The sequence below is a fragment of the Bactrocera neohumeralis genome, chromosome 3 (genome assembly GCF_024586455.1).
Source record: "Bactrocera neohumeralis isolate Rockhampton chromosome 3, APGP_CSIRO_Bneo_wtdbg2-racon-allhic-juicebox.fasta_v2, whole genome shotgun sequence".
Classification (NCBI taxonomy): Eukaryota; Metazoa; Arthropoda; class Insecta; order Diptera; family Tephritidae; genus Bactrocera; species Bactrocera neohumeralis.
The window spans coordinates 48,592,479-48,609,775 of NC_065920.1; the positions used below are offsets into that span (position 1 = coordinate 48,592,479).

Consider the following 17,297-nt stretch of genomic DNA (forward strand, 5'->3'; position numbering starts at 1 on the left):
CTGTCTTTCTAGACCGAAATCTGCTTTCGTGAAACGCACTACGAAGGTTTTATAATAGAAAACACTGAAAGCAGTGAAAAGTGTATAATCAAAGTTGATAAGCGCATTTCTCTTTGGAATTTCGTTAGTAAAAATGAAGATCTGCTGTTGTTTGCTGCTGATGCTGATAACCTTTTGTAGCTAAAATTTGCAAAGTTTCTCTGGTGACAAAACGACGACATTTGAAAATACACTGGCACATGCGCACACAAACACATTTGCATATATGGTTACATATACATCCGAAAACCATTAGAAATTGACGCGTAATTAATAAATTAGTGTTCCTTTCTATTTGATTATATAGCCCTAAAAATATAGCATGACTTTTAGATTTCTGGAGATTTTAAATTTCAAATCTTAGCTGCGGTTTACACCCAGCAGGTGTGATTACTTATAAAGATATTATTTATATACATACATATAGGTTAAAATATATGCTTTTGTGTGAAGGCTTTGAGAGGAAATAAAGAGAAAAAAGTTTTAAGATTTATTGAATCTCTTCTTGAACAAAACTATGTAAGTTGGAAATTTAGTGGTGGAGTTTACTAAGAAAGCCTTTTCACTAATGTACTTGTCAGCCTTAGACCATCCGAAAAAATTGTCATGGCAGAGGCTCGAAATTTCCAAAAATTCAATCTCCAAACACAAAATTCGTAAGTCGAGAGAGGTTTTTTTTATGAAGCGTGGCTGAAGCTGCCAATGTGGAGTTTGGTACAACGCGAAATAACTCTAAACCTCTCTGTGTTAGATCGATATGGGGATAGCATGTTTAGGAATGTGAGATATAGAGATTTTAAATTTCGCGATTTTGTAATCAGGAATTTCAAATCTAACCCGATTGTTTTAAGCTAGTAGTCTATAAGGAAACGACGATTTTTTGCATCGATTGGATTCGAGTGCGTGTATTTACATTGTGGAAGAATTGTAGATATCAGAAAAATGTATGCAGAAATTCCCATAAAAAGTATGAAGTTAGTAACAATGGATAACAGATTAAACATTGTTGGCCTGGACTTTGACCTGGAATGTTTACAATTGACCAAACATGTCAAATTTGATGAATCTTAGATAAAACAAGTAAGGAAGGGCTAAGTGCGGGTGTCACCGAACATTTTATACTCTCGCATGATAAAGTGATAATCGAGATTTCATTATCCGTCATTTACATATTTTTTTTATTTTGCTGTAAAATTAATTAGACTAGTTGTTCCTGAGATATGGTTTTTGGTCCATAAGTGGGCGACGCCACGCCCATTTTAAATTTAAAAAAAAGTCTGGGTGCAGCTTCCTTCTGCCATTTCTTCCGTAAAATTTAGTGTTTCTGACGTTTTTTGTTAGTCGCTTAACGCACTTTTAGTGATTTTCGACATAACCTTTGTATGGGAGGTGGGCGTGGTTATTATCCGATTTCTTCCATTTTTGAACTGTATATGGAAATACCTGAAGGAAACGACTCTATAGAGTTTGGTTGACATAGCTATAGCAGTTTCCGAGATATATACAAAAAACTTAGTCCGCCCACTTTTCCAAAAAAATTACGTCCAAATATGCCCCTCCTTAATGCGATCCTTGCTGCCAAATTTCACTTTAATATCTTTATTTATGGCTTAGTTATGACACTTTATAGGTTTTCGGTTTTCGCCATTTTGTGGGCGTGGCAGTGGGCCGCTTTTGCCCATCTTCGAACTTAACCTTCTTATGGAGCCAAGAAATACGTGTACCAAGTTTCATCATGATATCTCAATTTTTATTCAAGTTACAGCTTGCACGGACGGACGGACGGACAGACAGGCATCCGGATTTCAACTCTACTCGTCGCCCTGATCACTTTGGTATATATAACCCTATATCTGACTCTTTTAGTTTTAGGTCTTACAAACAACCGTTATGTGAACAAAACTATAATACTCTCCTTAGCAACTTTGTTGCGAGAGTATAATTAGTAGATAGATCTTAGATATAATTAGTAACGAAACTATTACTCGAAAGGTATCGATATTCTTTTGGGTACCTAAGTTATAGAATGTTTCGGGAATGTTATTCAGCTCACTCGATTTCAATGAAGTCTTTTGAAAAGAAATTGTAATATTGAATTAGTAGCACAACAACAAATAGTGAACGGATATAGGCCGCCTTTAAGTTGTTAATATGTGAATTTTTGTATATAAACTGTGCCTATTTTCGAATTTCTTACGCAAATCCTGAGTGTGTAAGATTTCGAAACTTGACCTTGAACTAAATGCTTACTAAATATGAATAAATAAATGAATAAACGTCAGCTTTATTTACACACAATGAGATGTCAAGACAATATCTTGCCAAATAATCTTAATGGACCCCACAGATAGCAACGATTTTTTTTTGAGTCCAATTGCTATTTACGAAGGCTCGTTTGCATCAAAACAAGTGAAAGCGTATACGCAAAAGTATTTAAAGATTTAATGCGTATTTACGGGTTCGTCTCCACTGATATACAGGGTTTGTTCGGAAAGTAATAGGACTGAGTCGATTTCAAAATAGGCTCCTTCTGCGTCGATGCAGCGCTGTCAGCGCGATTTCCGTGCATTGAAGACGCTACGGATGGCATATCGCCGGAATAGCCTTGAGAGCCTTGGGGCATGCTGCTTGGATCCCCTCTGTCATCTCAAAATGCTTGCCTTTCATCGGCATTTTGAGACAAGGAAACAAAAAAGTCATCCTGTCCCCTGTGATGAGTTAATCAAAAATTGGTGTTCACTTTCACACATGTTCAAATTTTCTTGGCACACTGGTCGAACATTTACTGAGTTTCATACAGAATTAATCGCGTACCTCTGATTTAACACTTCATTTTCGGCTTGCACAACTCACAGAAACACGTTGCGCGAAAGTGTTTGCCCTGACTCTCAAGGTGCTCGGAGACAACTGACCAGCCGCTCGTTCGTTAGCTAGGAACGCCCTCTACCGAATCTTGTCGGTGCGAAAGTCGGTCCTATTACTTTCCGGATAAACCCTGTACATACATACATAGCAAAATTGGGGAATTTGAATAAGAAAAAAGACTATTTTTATAAATATAAAAGTGATCAGGATGATGGGACGAATTGAAATCCGATTGATTGTATGTCCGTCTGCCCGTGAACGCTCTAACTTTGGTAAAAATTAAGATAATAGAACTTGGTAGAGATGTTTCTTCGCAAAAAGGTTAACACGTCTTCTTAAATGGGCGTAACCTGTGCGGTATAAAATAAAAAGATGGTGTTCCCGCTCTCTAAGAGGTTTAATTTACTTATCCCCTAAACCATTTAAAGTAGAATATTCGCTCAGGAAAAATCTCTTGAAAACCTCAACTGACACAGTCAAATTGAATGAAATGAGGTGATAACTACGCCCACTCCATATATAACGTTTCCGTTAAAAACTACTAAAAGCGCGACAAATCAATAAATAAATACTCTAGAAGCATTGAATTTAACACGGGGTAAGAAATGGACGATGGACGTGGCACCGCCCACATTTGGGAGAAAAGACATATCTCAGAACCTGCTCGATCGATATCGACCAAATTTGTTATATAATGTTACCCTGACTTTTTCTTGACTGAATTTGGAAGGAATCCTTAATAGAAAGATTTTCGAACTTCCAGTTGACTTTATACCGCATATATCGGCAAATGTGTGAGTTATTATAATCAAATTGAGGGTGTCAGTTCTTCTAATAACGGTACGCATTTGTTCCTAAAATAGATAAAATCGGTTATGAACTTGAAGTTATTTGCCTGGCTTTGATCCTGAGAAGTTGCAAGAGATGAAATGACCGGTTACACTCGTATTTAGCGCTTCTTTACTTGATAGACGTGTGATTTGTAATGGGGCAATCCTTTATTCAGAGTTGGTCTTTCTTACAGATGTTACTAGCTTTATACTCAGACTTATTCCAAAGCAACGTTGCAAAATTTATTACCCAAATAATGGTTCGGCTCGCGTAACTTAGTGTGCGCTGCGTACAATATTTGGTCGACCCAATCGCTCAGCAGAGTCGGAGGAACCATGGATGGGGTTCACAACGCGTTTACTCTAGACAACTCACGTTCGCAGACAAGCCGTACAGTGCGCACCGAAGACGCTATTACTGCTGTAAAGCAGAGTATCCATGAAGATCCGAATGTGTCCATTAGCTATCGCGCGCAACAATTGGAGCTTTGCCTATCCATTTTAAAGAAGATTTTCCGGGGAAGGATCTTGGTTTAGGGGGCTTACAAAATCCAACACGTACAAGAATTGAAGTCGAACGACTATTAAGTGCGTCGCACGTTCGGTGAATGTGTCTAAAACGCAATGGCCAACGTTCCCGATTTTTTCAAGAAAATCTGGTTCAGCAATGAAGCTCACTTTTTGAACCCATATTATAGTTACTGCTGTGGACTTTTTAAATCTTTGGAGGCCTTTCGGGCATTTCTTTAGTTGTGCATAGAATGTTATGTAAAACAACAACAAATCATACACATATGTGTACATTTAAATAAACGCCGTCAAAAGGAAAAAGTTTTAAGAATAACAGTAAGAAATTTGAGAATTTAAAAAACGAAATGTTTTCTAAATTCGGTATTAAAGTACTAAAAATTAAGAAATATATAGAAACGACTATAATTATAGATAAGTCTATCTATTCTGCTTAGTATCAAGAATACTTATTTCAGTTTCGTTTCGATTGAATTACGGTACGCCTAAAAGTATGCTTCAAAATAGCCCAGATACGAAGTGTTAGAAATTAAGAAAAGCCCCTGCCGGAAAATTTCTGTGCTGAAACTAATATACGAACCAAAGGCCATCATTTTCCACTTTCCTCGAAAGAATTAAATTTTAGGTCCTTTGATGTTTTTAGTATTATCCTGCCTCAAGATATTTAATTTGAAGTTATTTTTTACTACGAGCCAAAATTCATATTATCTCGCTTACTCTTCAGATTTGTCGACGTAAATTGGCAAAACAGATTAAAGCTTAAATATAATACTGTGATCAAATTGAAAGGTGAATTTTTAATTTATACTTCGCGTGTTTTTTTAATCGGTAAATTTTTTTTCTCTAAGTTGGTAGTACTGTTAGTGACATCTATGCTAAATTTTCATTAGTATTTGAGATACGCGTCGTTTTGTGAGGCTCTAAAATTGAATTCTTCGATGTCTGATCACATGATCACTCCTAGGACACCGTTTTGACTCAATTGAGAATATAAAAGCTGAATCGAAGAAGGCTCTAATGGCCATCATGACGTAGGATTTTTCAAAGTGCTATGATGAGTGGAAAATTCGTTGGCATAAGTGTATTACAGCGGGAGGGGATTACTTTGACGGAAATGAAATGCACAAAATTCACCTTTCAATTTGATCACATTATTATTTGTCCGGAAAGTAATAGGACTGAGTCGATTTAAAAAATTTAATGAACCAATCGTTACAATACATTAAAAACTTTCAAAATAGGCTCCTTCTGTGTCGATGAAGCGCTGCCAGCGCGATTTTCCACTGAAGGCGTCACGAAAGCAATCTCTGGAATAGCCTTCAGAGCCGAGGTACATACTGCTTGGACCTCCTCTGTCGTCTCAAAATGCTCAGAAGATTTCCTCTTTGTATCGAGATCATACTCAAGGATCCATGACTAAACAATTGGAGGTCACTTTCACACATGTTCTAATTTTCTTGACGCAATTTCTGGTCGTAAGTGAGCACTTTTGAGGCCATCTTGGCGCACACCTTGCGCATGTTCAAGTGCTCCGTCACAATGTCATGAGTCACAGATTTTGATAAATTTAACATATGAGTAATTAAACGAATCCTTAGTCGATGGTCTGAGTTCAAAACTTTGCGCACACGAGTTATATAGTCGGTGTTTGTCAAAGTCGCAGGTCTGCCAGTATACATAGTCTTCATAAGCGATCTCTTCCTGGCCCTCCAAAAAGGCTTGGTGCCACCGAAACACACCACTTCTTGCTAAAGCAACATCTGCGTAAGCCTGCTTGATCATATCAAACGTCTGTGTTGCGTATCTCTGCTCTAACGAACGCTGCATTTTCGGTTTGCACCACTCACAGAAACACGTCGCGCGAAAATGTTTGTCCTGACTTTTTACGTGCTCGGACACAACTGACCAGCCGCTCGTTCGTTAGCTATGAATGCCCTCTACCGAATCCAGTCGGTGCGCGCACGCTTCGTAGTACAGTCGCAGCGGAAAAAATTTGTCCTAATACTTTCCGGACAAACCCTGTATTTTTGATTTGATTTACCCAATTTCACTAGCTCCGCAAATTTTCTTTACAGATTCTGTTCTTTATCGGTTTAATAGCTCAGAATAGTAATAATAAATTTTAATTTTTGTGATATCAACGTCTGTATCTGTAGTGGAAGATGTTTAAGAACAAACTGTCTCCAAGTAACCACAAACTTTTCAACGATATCTATTTCCTTAAGTGTTCTTAGCTTTTATAGGCAATTAGAAGTAGGAATTTCAATCGCGTATCGATAAAGGTTGAATTGGAGCAATGACAATAGTGAAGTTGGTCTCTCTCAATTATGTTTCCCATTGCTTTACGACCTTTCTCAGTGACGTTTCATAAAGTTTATCGACGAATTTTCATGCTATAATTCCATTTCATTGACTATTGATATTCATGGTACATATTATATAACAAACAGGTTGAAAAGTTCATAATCCTTTAAAGAAAATTAATTGTTTACACAAAATTCCCTTAATATTTTATTATATTGGCGGTTACTACGATTTTCCAACTCTTCGAAACGCGCCTCAGTCTCGGCAATTTTTATTTTTCATCCAGCATTCCCTTGAGGATTGAAATCAAAAAAAGCGTCGGCGTCAGATACCAAAAATACGATGAATGTGAAAACGATTCCAAGCCTAAATCATATAATTTTACGAAGAATGGGCATCGATGGAATGTGAACTTACATGAAAAAAGCTTTCGTAAACCCAAATATTTATAAATATTGTGTCCAACACATCTTTTTGTTATCTTTAGTGTGTCTGCTTTTTTGATGAATTTCATTTTTTGGTCATTATTTTGAGTATTTTTGTGTACTTTCGTCCGTAACGACCTCTTTTGGTCGTAGACTGAGTACATCGTTTTCGGTGCTTTTTAATTTCGTCCCTCAAAATGCTATATCTCCCGAACCAATTGCACGACAGCTATGAATTTTAGTAGTTTCCTCTCATAAAAACGACAAGATCAGGGCGCCGGCATATAGTTACTATAATTAAATGAACTTAAAGAAGTTATTCATCTCTCGAATATCTGTCACCCCTTGTTACTTTTCGTAAATGACGATCGCCGTACTAATAATTTGAAAAATATTAGTTAGTGTTCTTTAACCGAAACTAGTTTTCAAATCGTCGAGTTCAAAATCGAAGACAGAAACATGAGTAGATGACTGAAGGGTAACACATTACCACTTTTATTGGTTGTGGTTTTCAGATCTCGATATTATTTGCCCTTCCTGAGTTCAAAAGTCAATTGTATGCCTATTTATTGTTGTAGATTACATTCAACCTATTTATGTGAATCAAAACTACACTTACGAACACACTTTCAATCCTCTGCAGAAGACATCTCTAACTGCAATTTTACATATCCCGTAGAAAAATGTTGAAACTCACCTCTTTCAGGTTGTATATTTTGCAGAGCGATGGATTTGTCCCCATTTCGAAGCGTTTCTAAATTTTTTACCGTCTTTTAATTGAACCACAAACCTCTTTTTATAAAACACTGAAAAAATGAAATATTATTATATTTATAAAAAGAAAAACAATCATAATGTAGAAACAAATGACAATGTATAAACGTCTTAGGTAAAATAAAGGAGCAGAGTTGGAAAACGAAAAAAAAAATATTTTTGGTTCAGGTGCGGGTAAAATAAAAATATTTAAAATATATTGAATACTCAAGATTTTGCTTTGTGATAAATGAAAATAGAATATCGAGAAAAGCTTATCTGAATAAAAGTGTACAAAATATCAATCATAAGTGTATATCAAAATGTTCGTCATAGATAATACGTTTTGTAGAGTAATGATAAAGGAGTTCATTAGACTTGGAAAACTTGAAAAAAAGAATATTTTGGTCTTTATATAGTAAAAATATATAATAAAAATATACATATGTATACATTAGGGTGTTTTTTTAACTATTATTTTTTTTCAATCCCGTAACAAAAATTCCCTGAAAATTTTAGCCCTTAATATTAACATTAAGAACTGGACCAAGGCATGTAAAAATTTTCCATAGAAAATACGCATATTTCTCAGAATTGTTCACTCTACAAAGGTGCTCCAACTCACACCGGTGAGGTAGTACGGGGCTCTAAACTTGACTTTTCCACGAAATATATATATCGTATCGTATATCGACATATTAATTAAGAAGTAGATACAACAGCCGATGGATCTTTGCTCTAATTAAAGTGTACATATTATACGTTCATAAATTATTTATTCGATTATTAAAGTGGTTTAACCAGTATCTTGTTGACACGGTTACCATAAAATAGTATTGAACTTGAGAAAATCCCGCATGCACTTAAAAATGCCCATAATTATCAAGATCATTAAAAAAAAGATATATACCCATGTATTGGGGTGGTCCACCCAACAACAATCATTTTATTTTTTTCCTTAGATACCGTTAAATATGTATCGTCAGAAATGCGAAAAAAATTTGATAGAAAACTGTGAAGAGTAAGGCCATTAGAAATCAATGGAGCATCTTTTATGTACTTGAAATTATCTTTTATGTATATAGTTTGGGAGATAACAAAGTAAGTTTCGACCAAATTTCGTGCAAGAATTTTGTTTTTTTGTAGAAGAAAATAAAAACCCAAAATCTTGGTTGTTTGAATTTTTCATATAAATTTTGCGGTTATGTGAAATAAGTATGTATATGTATGTATATACAAAAGTTATAGACTTTGCCATTACCTACAAAATTGCGATATACAAGTACGTACATACATATATTTTTCTATAGGAGTCGTAGTTAACTGGAAATGGACATAAACCATTATTAAACCTTAAAAATTCATCCACGCCCCCACTTACTTTTCCCGACCTCAGAGCGCCCCTAAATTATTTTTCATTTAATTTTTGTTTGTTTATCTATCGCTTCCGATGGATTTTATCCTATATTTAATTTAATTATCTATTCTGGTCTATAAGTATTCGAGTTCAAAATCCAAATTTAAAACGTAAACGACAATTTCTATAAATTGTTTATATTATTTCAGAAATACTGAGTAGTTGTATATTTTTTGGGGGTATCAAAATCGGGTTCCATTCCGGATTTTTCATTTCGTCTTCTTTAGTGGCTTTTAACGACAAGTAAATAGGTTTGTTTTTGTAAGTTAAAGTATTTCAACTTTTTCTAGTGAAATCGATTTTAAGCGGTATAAAGATTTAAAAAATATTTAAAGTACTTTTTTTAACTAAATCTAGTTCAAATATCACTGTTTAGCATTTATTAAAAATTTTCTTCCCTAAAATATTTTTTAAAATTCATTAAGAAATTAAAAAAGAATATAGTCCAAAAAAAAGTGCAAATATGTGGTAACCCACACAATATTTGTTTAAATATGTTAGCTAGCTGACCGCTCGTCTAAAAGCTTAGTCGTGGAAGATCATTCAGTCGAGTTACTTGCGCATCTCCAGTTGTACGTGAAGCGGTATCGGCGTCTTCTTCTTCGGGTTATCTGCAAACGCTTCGGCAAACAAAAACAATTCAAGATGCGTAACTTTATTTGGGGTTTAGTGATTATATTGTTGTGTATGGGGGTATATTCATTGCCACAACAACAACACCCGATACAGCAACCACAAACAAATTATAACATCAGTTCCGGGGATTTACCACACTACGTTGCTCATTTTTTTTTTACTTTGGAACCCAAATGTGAGCCTGGCTATGTTGTTGTTAGTCATCGTTGCCACAAACAGGTTTAGTTTAATGAAGATCTTTATTTTGACTCTTGCTTTTTCCGCCTTTACTATTTGTCTATAATGTAATAAAAAAAACCGTTATGTTAAACAATTTACGTCTAGATATGTTTATAAAAATATATTTGTGTGTGTTTATTTTGGTTCTCAAATTACATTTAGAGCAACAAAAAATTAATATTTCAGTAATTTCCTTGTGCTTCGATGCAGCGTTTAGCCCGGTCAATTAGCATTTCAAATGAGTGTTTAAGGTCATTTTTCGGAATGCTCTTGAGAATATCGGTCGTCGCCTTTTGGATAGCTGAAATGTCCTGAAACCAGGGTGTCAGATCAGGTGAGTAGGGTGAGTGATTAGTGGTTAATATGGAGCTTTTTGTCAAAAAATCAGTGACAATCGTCGACCGATGACAAGGCGCATTATCGTGCAACAGGCGCCAGGACCCTGCCTCACGGTATTGTGGTCGAGCACGACGAATGCGTGACAAAAGGCGCTTCATAACACCAAGGTAAAACACAGCATTAATCGTTTGGCCAGGTGCGCCGAACTCTCGGTGTACAATACCCTCGGAGTATCAGCATTATTTTTATTTTTGACTTCGGAAGACGACCGACTTCTGATCGTCACAGAGGTCCTCACGACCTTCTTGGAATCGCTTAAACCACTCATGCACAATTACTACGGGATAGGCACTGATCACCATACACTTTTTTCATCATTTGAAATGTTTCAGTAAACGTTTTCCCAAGTTTAAAACCAAATTTAATATTTGCTCTTTGTTCAAAATGCATTTTACGACCGATGACCAAAAGCTGCTGTCACTTTTTGATCGATAACATCGATTGTAGTTTTGCAATTGTCTTAAAATTTTTTAAATTTCAAATCTTAGCTGCGGTTTACACCCAGCAGGTGTGATTACTTATAAAGATATTATTTATATATAGTATGTATATGGTATAAAATGTGAATATGAATTATGTGAAGACACTGAGAGGGAATAAAGAGACACAAATTTCAGGAATTATTTAACCTCTTCACTCTTCCATATAATTGGGAAATTTGGAGATGAAGTTTACTAGTATGACCTTTCCACAAATGCACTTGTCAGCCTTAGCCTCCCGACCACTTAAAATTGTCTTGGGAGAGACTCGAAATTACCAAAAATTCTGTCTCCAAACACAAAGTTCGTAAATCGAGATAGGTTTTTTATGAAGCTGCCAATGTAGAGCTTAGTACAACGCAAAATAACTCTAAACCCCTCTGTGTTAGATCAACCATGGTTATAGCATGTTTGGGAATGTGATGATGATGATTTTGGTTTTGAGGATTTTGAATTTCGCGATTTTGAAATCTAACCCAATTGTTTTAAACTAAGCTAGTAGTCTATAAGGAAACGAAGATTTTTTGCATCGATTGGATTTGCAACAAATCAAGTTTATTAACAGCTGGCTAAAGTTATTTAAGAGGTTAGAAAGCTAATGAAAGGGGGAAAGGACATGATAATGGTACAGATATCAGTGTTCATCAGCCTCCAACATTTTATACTGGCCTCTACTGATAAAAATTTCTATGATGTTAGCGACTGTTTTTTCTGAAAAAAAAACTGAAATCAAATTAGGTTAAGCTTGGTGAAATAAAATGAAAGGGAGTTTGATTGTCTCGGGTAAATAGTCAAGTATCTTGGGAATTACATAGCTCTACGAAACTGTTACTCGAGAGATATCGATATTCTTTTGGATTCCTAAGTTATAGGACTCAGCTGACTCGATTTCAATCAAGCTAGTATGCCAATTTTTGTTTATAAACTGCGCCTATTTTCGAATTGCTTACGCAAATCCTGAGTGTGTAAGATTTCGAAACTTGACCTTGAACTAAATTCTTACTAAATATGAATAAATAAATGAATAAACGTCAGCTTTATTTACACACAATGAGATGTCAAGACAATATCTTGCCAAATAATCTTAATGGACCCCACAGATAGCAACGATTTTTTTTTAGCCCAATTGCTATTTACGAAGGCTCGTTTGCATCAAAACAAGTGAAAGCGTATACGCAAAAGTATTTAAAGATTTAATGCGTATTTATGAGTTCGTCTCAACTGATATACTTGTACATACGTATGTAAATAGCGCTAAAATAGTAAGAAACAATATAGGAGGTTTTTTATAAATAACAGTTTTTTTTAAATAAAACAAAAACGGCTTGGGATATCAATGAAATTTTTTATTCCTGTGTAAGGCCTACAAGATATAGTCCAACGGCGTCAAATCGCACGACCGAGGCGCGCCATTTCGTGAAATAACGCGTACACCAAACTTGGTTTTCAATAAATCGATTGTGACATTCGCTGGGTGGCTTGTGACGTCGTCCTTTTTTTGAGGATGCAATGGTAACTCATGGGGTACGTGTGGATTAATGCCTGAGCAATATCGCATATTTTGCTTATTGACGAAGCCATTCAGCCAGAAATGAGCCTCATCGCTGAAGATGATTTTTCGATGAAAATCCGAATCATTTTCAAGTTGTTGCTCAGACCTATTTACGAACATACGACGATTCTGGTGGTCAAGCGACTGCAGTTCTTGCGTTAATTTCACCTTCTAAGCATGAAGGTCAAGATCTTTTCGCAAAATTTGCAACGATGGTGTCACAGAAATGTCCAATGTCAACGTCCCTATTGAAAAACCCGTTATATGTATAAGCGTGTTCTCGCCCTCTAAAAGGTTTAATGTACTTATCTTCTAAATTACTTAAGGTACAATATTCGCTTAACAAATGTCTCTTGAAAAGCCCAACCGACACTATAAAATTGAATGAAATGAGATGATAACCCCTCCCATACCCCATATAATGTTCTCGTTAAAAGCAACTAAAGCGCGACAAATCAATAAATAGTCAAGAAGCATTGAATTTTACATCTGTGATGATACAAGAGATTTTAATCAAAACTGGTGGTAGGCGAAAAGACAAATCAAATTTTTTTATATTGTTACCCTGACATTCCTTTGTTACAGTGCGAAAACAAACGAAATCAGACTACAACTACGCCTACTTCTCATATAACCCAATTTTAAATTCAATCTGATTTTTTCACTTTCCAAAATGCAAATCAAGCACCAATGAATGTATCCAGATAAAACATTGCCCGAATAGTGCACTTAATTCAAGACCCAAGTAACGAACACAGTGGCGTAGCTAGAGAGGGGGCGAAGGGGGCCGTCGCCCCGGGCGCAATGTCTTGGGGGCGGCAAAACGCTGTTTTTTAATATTCAGAAAAATACTTCAACAAATTTTTTTACAAAATTGATTATAAAAGACAAAAAGTTATACACTCACAATGTAATAATCTGAATAACAATGAAAAATATTAATTTTTACTCGAATACTCTTCAGTATTTGAATTTGTCTTATATCTTTTGGCTTATATCTTTCTTAAAAATAGTGATAGAACTTAAAGATGCACTTTTCTAGCTTTGATCGCTGCAAAATCACATATCATATCATTGTAATTTAAAGTTGAAGCAGTTTCACATTCTATTGAGAGAATCGCTAGATTGGACAGTCTACTCTGACTCATGGTCGATCTCAAGTAAGATTTGATCAATTTAAGTTTGCTAAAAGATCTTTCACAAGATGCAACTGATACAGGTATACTGAGTAGTATTCTTAAAGCTGTCGCTAACGTCTTGTAGGCTTCCAGTCCGATTGAAGAAACGTATAATAAAACTTTTTCTGGGGAAAATCCAATTTGTTTTTTGTTTTTCTTCGCTCTCTTTAATAAAAGTAGGACGTCTTGGATGTCACTATATAAATCTTCGTTATCCAAGTCATCTGGATAGGATTCGGCAAGTTGCTGGCATTTTTATTTAATTTCGACGAGTTTGTCATTGTATGAGTCTCTGGTTAGTTCTATAATTTGTTCAAAATCACAAAGAAAATCAAAACAGTCATTAAGCTTTTCCAAATTGGTAAAACGGGTGGATATTTTCATTGATAGCTTATCCAGAATTTCGATCATACAGCGACGCATTTCTTCTTCTGAATTCAAACCAGCATCTTCAGATATTTCCCCAGACATATTTAGCTTCTTCCGAATTCGCTTGATAATAGTAACACCCCACTGTTCGCACTTATTTTTGGCTTTGACTTCTAGTTCCTAAATTTTATATACTTAATATCGAAGATATTTTGTAAAAATTCACTTTTGTTCGAACCACCTCATGAAACTTGTAGGTAGGTAGGAACATCCTTGGCCCCGGGCGCCCGAAGTTGTAGCTACGCCACTGAACGAACAAATATATTAGAGTTCCAATTATAAACTTTGTATCGAAAATATGGGTTAATCTGTGAGATATATTATGCGTATTTGCAGAGAACCCTTTTCCTAATAATGGTATGACTATTTGTCAAAAATTGATTGATAATTTCAATAATTTCCTTAGCCCCCATATACCTAATAGAAATATTTTCGAACTTCCAGTTGACTTTATTCCGCAAATATCGGCGAATGTGTGAGTTATTATAATAAAATTGAGGGAGCCTGGGTTCCTAAATAAATAAAATCGTTTGACAACTTCACCTAGACCACATAAAACTTACAAACCGTATGCATCTGAAGTTATTTGCCTGGCTTTGATCCTGACGAGTTGCAAGAGTATGAAATGATCGGTTACACCCGAACTTAGCCCTTCTTTACTTGTTAGACGTGTGGTTTTCAATGAGGCAATTCTTATTTGAAGTTAGTTCTTTTGACAGATGTTACGAGATTTATACTCAGACTTATTCCAAAGCAACGTTGCAAATCGTGCAAAATTTATTACCAAAATAATGGTTCGACTTAATGTGCGCTGCGTCCAATATTCGGTCGACGCAATCTCTCAGCAGAGTCGGAGCAACCATGGATGGGTTTCACACCGCGTTTACTCTAGACAACTCACGTTCGCAGACAACCCGTACAGTGCGCACCGATGACGCTATTACTGTTGTAAAGCAGAGTATCCATGAAGATCCGAATGAGTCCATTAGCTATCGCGCGGAACAATTGGAGCTGTGCCTATCCATTTTATGGAAGATTTTCCGGGGAAGGATCTTAGTTTAGTGGGCTTACAAAATCCAACTCGTACAAGAATGGAAATCGAACGACTATTAAGTGCGTCGCTCGTTCGGTGAATGTGTCTAAAACGCAATGGCCAACGTTCCCGATTTTTCCCACTAAAATTTTGTTCAGCAATGAAGCTTACTTTTGAACCCATATTATAATTCCTGCTGTGGACTTTTTAAAACCTTTGAAGGTCTTTCGGGCATTTCTTTAGTTGTGCACAGAATGTTATGTAAAACAACAACAAATAATACACATATGTGTACATTTAAATAAACGCCGTCAAAAGGAAAAAGTTTTAAGAATAACAGTAAAAAATTTGAGAATTTAAACAAGGAAATGTTTTCTAAATTCGGTATTAAAGTACTAAAAATTAAGAAATATATAGAGACGACTATAATTATAGATAAGTCTATCTATTCTACTTAGTATCAAGAATACTTATTTCAGCTTCGTTTCGATTAAATTACGGTGCGCCTAAAATTATGCTTAAAAAAAGCTCAGATACGAAGTGTTAGAAATTAAAAAAAGCCCCTGCCGGAAAATTTTTGTGCTGAAACTAATATACGAAGAATTAAATTTTAGGTCATATGAAGTTTTTAGTATTATCCTGCCTAGAGATATTTAATTTGACGTTATTTTTTAGTACGAGCTAAAATTCATATTATCTCGCTTACTCTTCAGATTTGTCGATTTTTTATACTTCGCGTGTTTTTTGAATCGGTAAATTTTTTTTCTGTAAGTTGGTAGTACTGTTAGTGACATCTATGCTAAATTTCACGTTAAAATTGTCATTAGTATTTGAGATACGCGTCGTTTTGTGAGGCTCTAAAATTGAATTCTTCGATTTTTACAATGTCTGAACCACAGCATTCGCCTGATTCACCTTCATGTAACTTCTAGCTACTCAGCAAATTCATATGACCACTCCTAGGATACCATTTTGACTCAATTGAGGATATAAAAGCTGAATCGAAGCAGGCTCTGATGGCCATCACGACGGAGGATTTTTCCAAGTGCTATGATGAGTGGAAAATTCGTTGGCATAAGTGTATTGCAGCGGGAGGGGATTACTTTGACGGAAATGAAATGGACAAAATTAACCTTTCAATTTGAACACATTAGTATTTGTCCGGAAAGTAATAGGACTGAGTCGATTTAAAAAATTTAATGAACCAATCGTTACAATACATTAAAAACTTTCAAAATAGGCTCCTTCTGTGTCGATGAAGCGCTGCCTGCCCGATTTTCCATTGAAGGCGTCACGAAAGCAATCTCTGCTACATACTGCTTGGACCTCCTCTGTCGTCTCAAAATGCTCAGAAGATTTCCTCTTTGTATCGAGATCATACTCAAGGATACTATGCACCAGTTATCTCAACAGCATGGCAGTAAATCAAATTTTAAAACAAAACACCAGCAACTTGTTTTGATGAGACTTAAACTCGGCCACACAAAATTAACGCATGGATATTTACTTTCAAAAGATTCACCACCACTTCGCATGAACTGCAATGATACCCTGACCATGCAACATCTAATAAACTGCTACAATGACACGTCGCAAAATGTTGATTTGCATACCGCTATAGCCACACTGGACTACGAAAATATAAGAAAACATCTACCTGCTATATTATTAAAATTAATTTAAAATTGAAATGTTTATATAAGTAAATTAATATGTACAAAATGGGACGAAGGCCTAAGCAGCCAGTTCCTTCTTTTTTTTCTAGTATGTTTGTAAATTTATTTACAAGTCATATTATAATAAATAAATACTCAAGGATCCATGACTAGACAATTGGAGGTCACTTTCACACATGTTCTAATTTTCACAATTTCTGGTCATTGCTTTTGAGGCCATCTTGGCGCACACCTTCAAGTGCTCCGTCACAATGTCATGAGTCACAGATTTTGATAAAGTTAACATATGAGTAATTAAACGAATCCTTAGTCGATGGTCTGAGTTCAAAACTTTGCGCACACGAGTTATATAGTCGGTGTTTGTCAAAGTCGCAGGTCTCCCAGTATAGTCTTCATAAGCGACCTCTTCCTGGCCTTCCAAAAAGGCTTGGTGCCACCGAAACACACCACTTCTTGCTAAAGCAACATCTGCGTAAGCCTGCTTGATCATATCAAACGTCTCTGTGTTGCGTATCTCTGCTCTAACGAACGCCGC

General features: G+C 35.7%; 1 long non-coding RNA gene across 2 annotated transcripts in view; it reads left to right on the top strand.

Annotated features, from left to right (window-relative positions):
* The first annotated feature begins 9,689 nt into the window (after positions 1-9,689).
* LOC126752719 (uncharacterized) overlaps positions 9,690-17,297 on the top strand; it is a 20,507-nt gene continuing 12,899 nt past the window's right edge. For both annotated transcript variants that reach the window (XR_007666018.1, XR_007666017.1), the window contains exon 1: positions 9,690-10,125. This is a non-coding gene — a long non-coding RNA (uncharacterized LOC126752719). The remainder of the gene's footprint in view (positions 10,126-17,297) is intronic.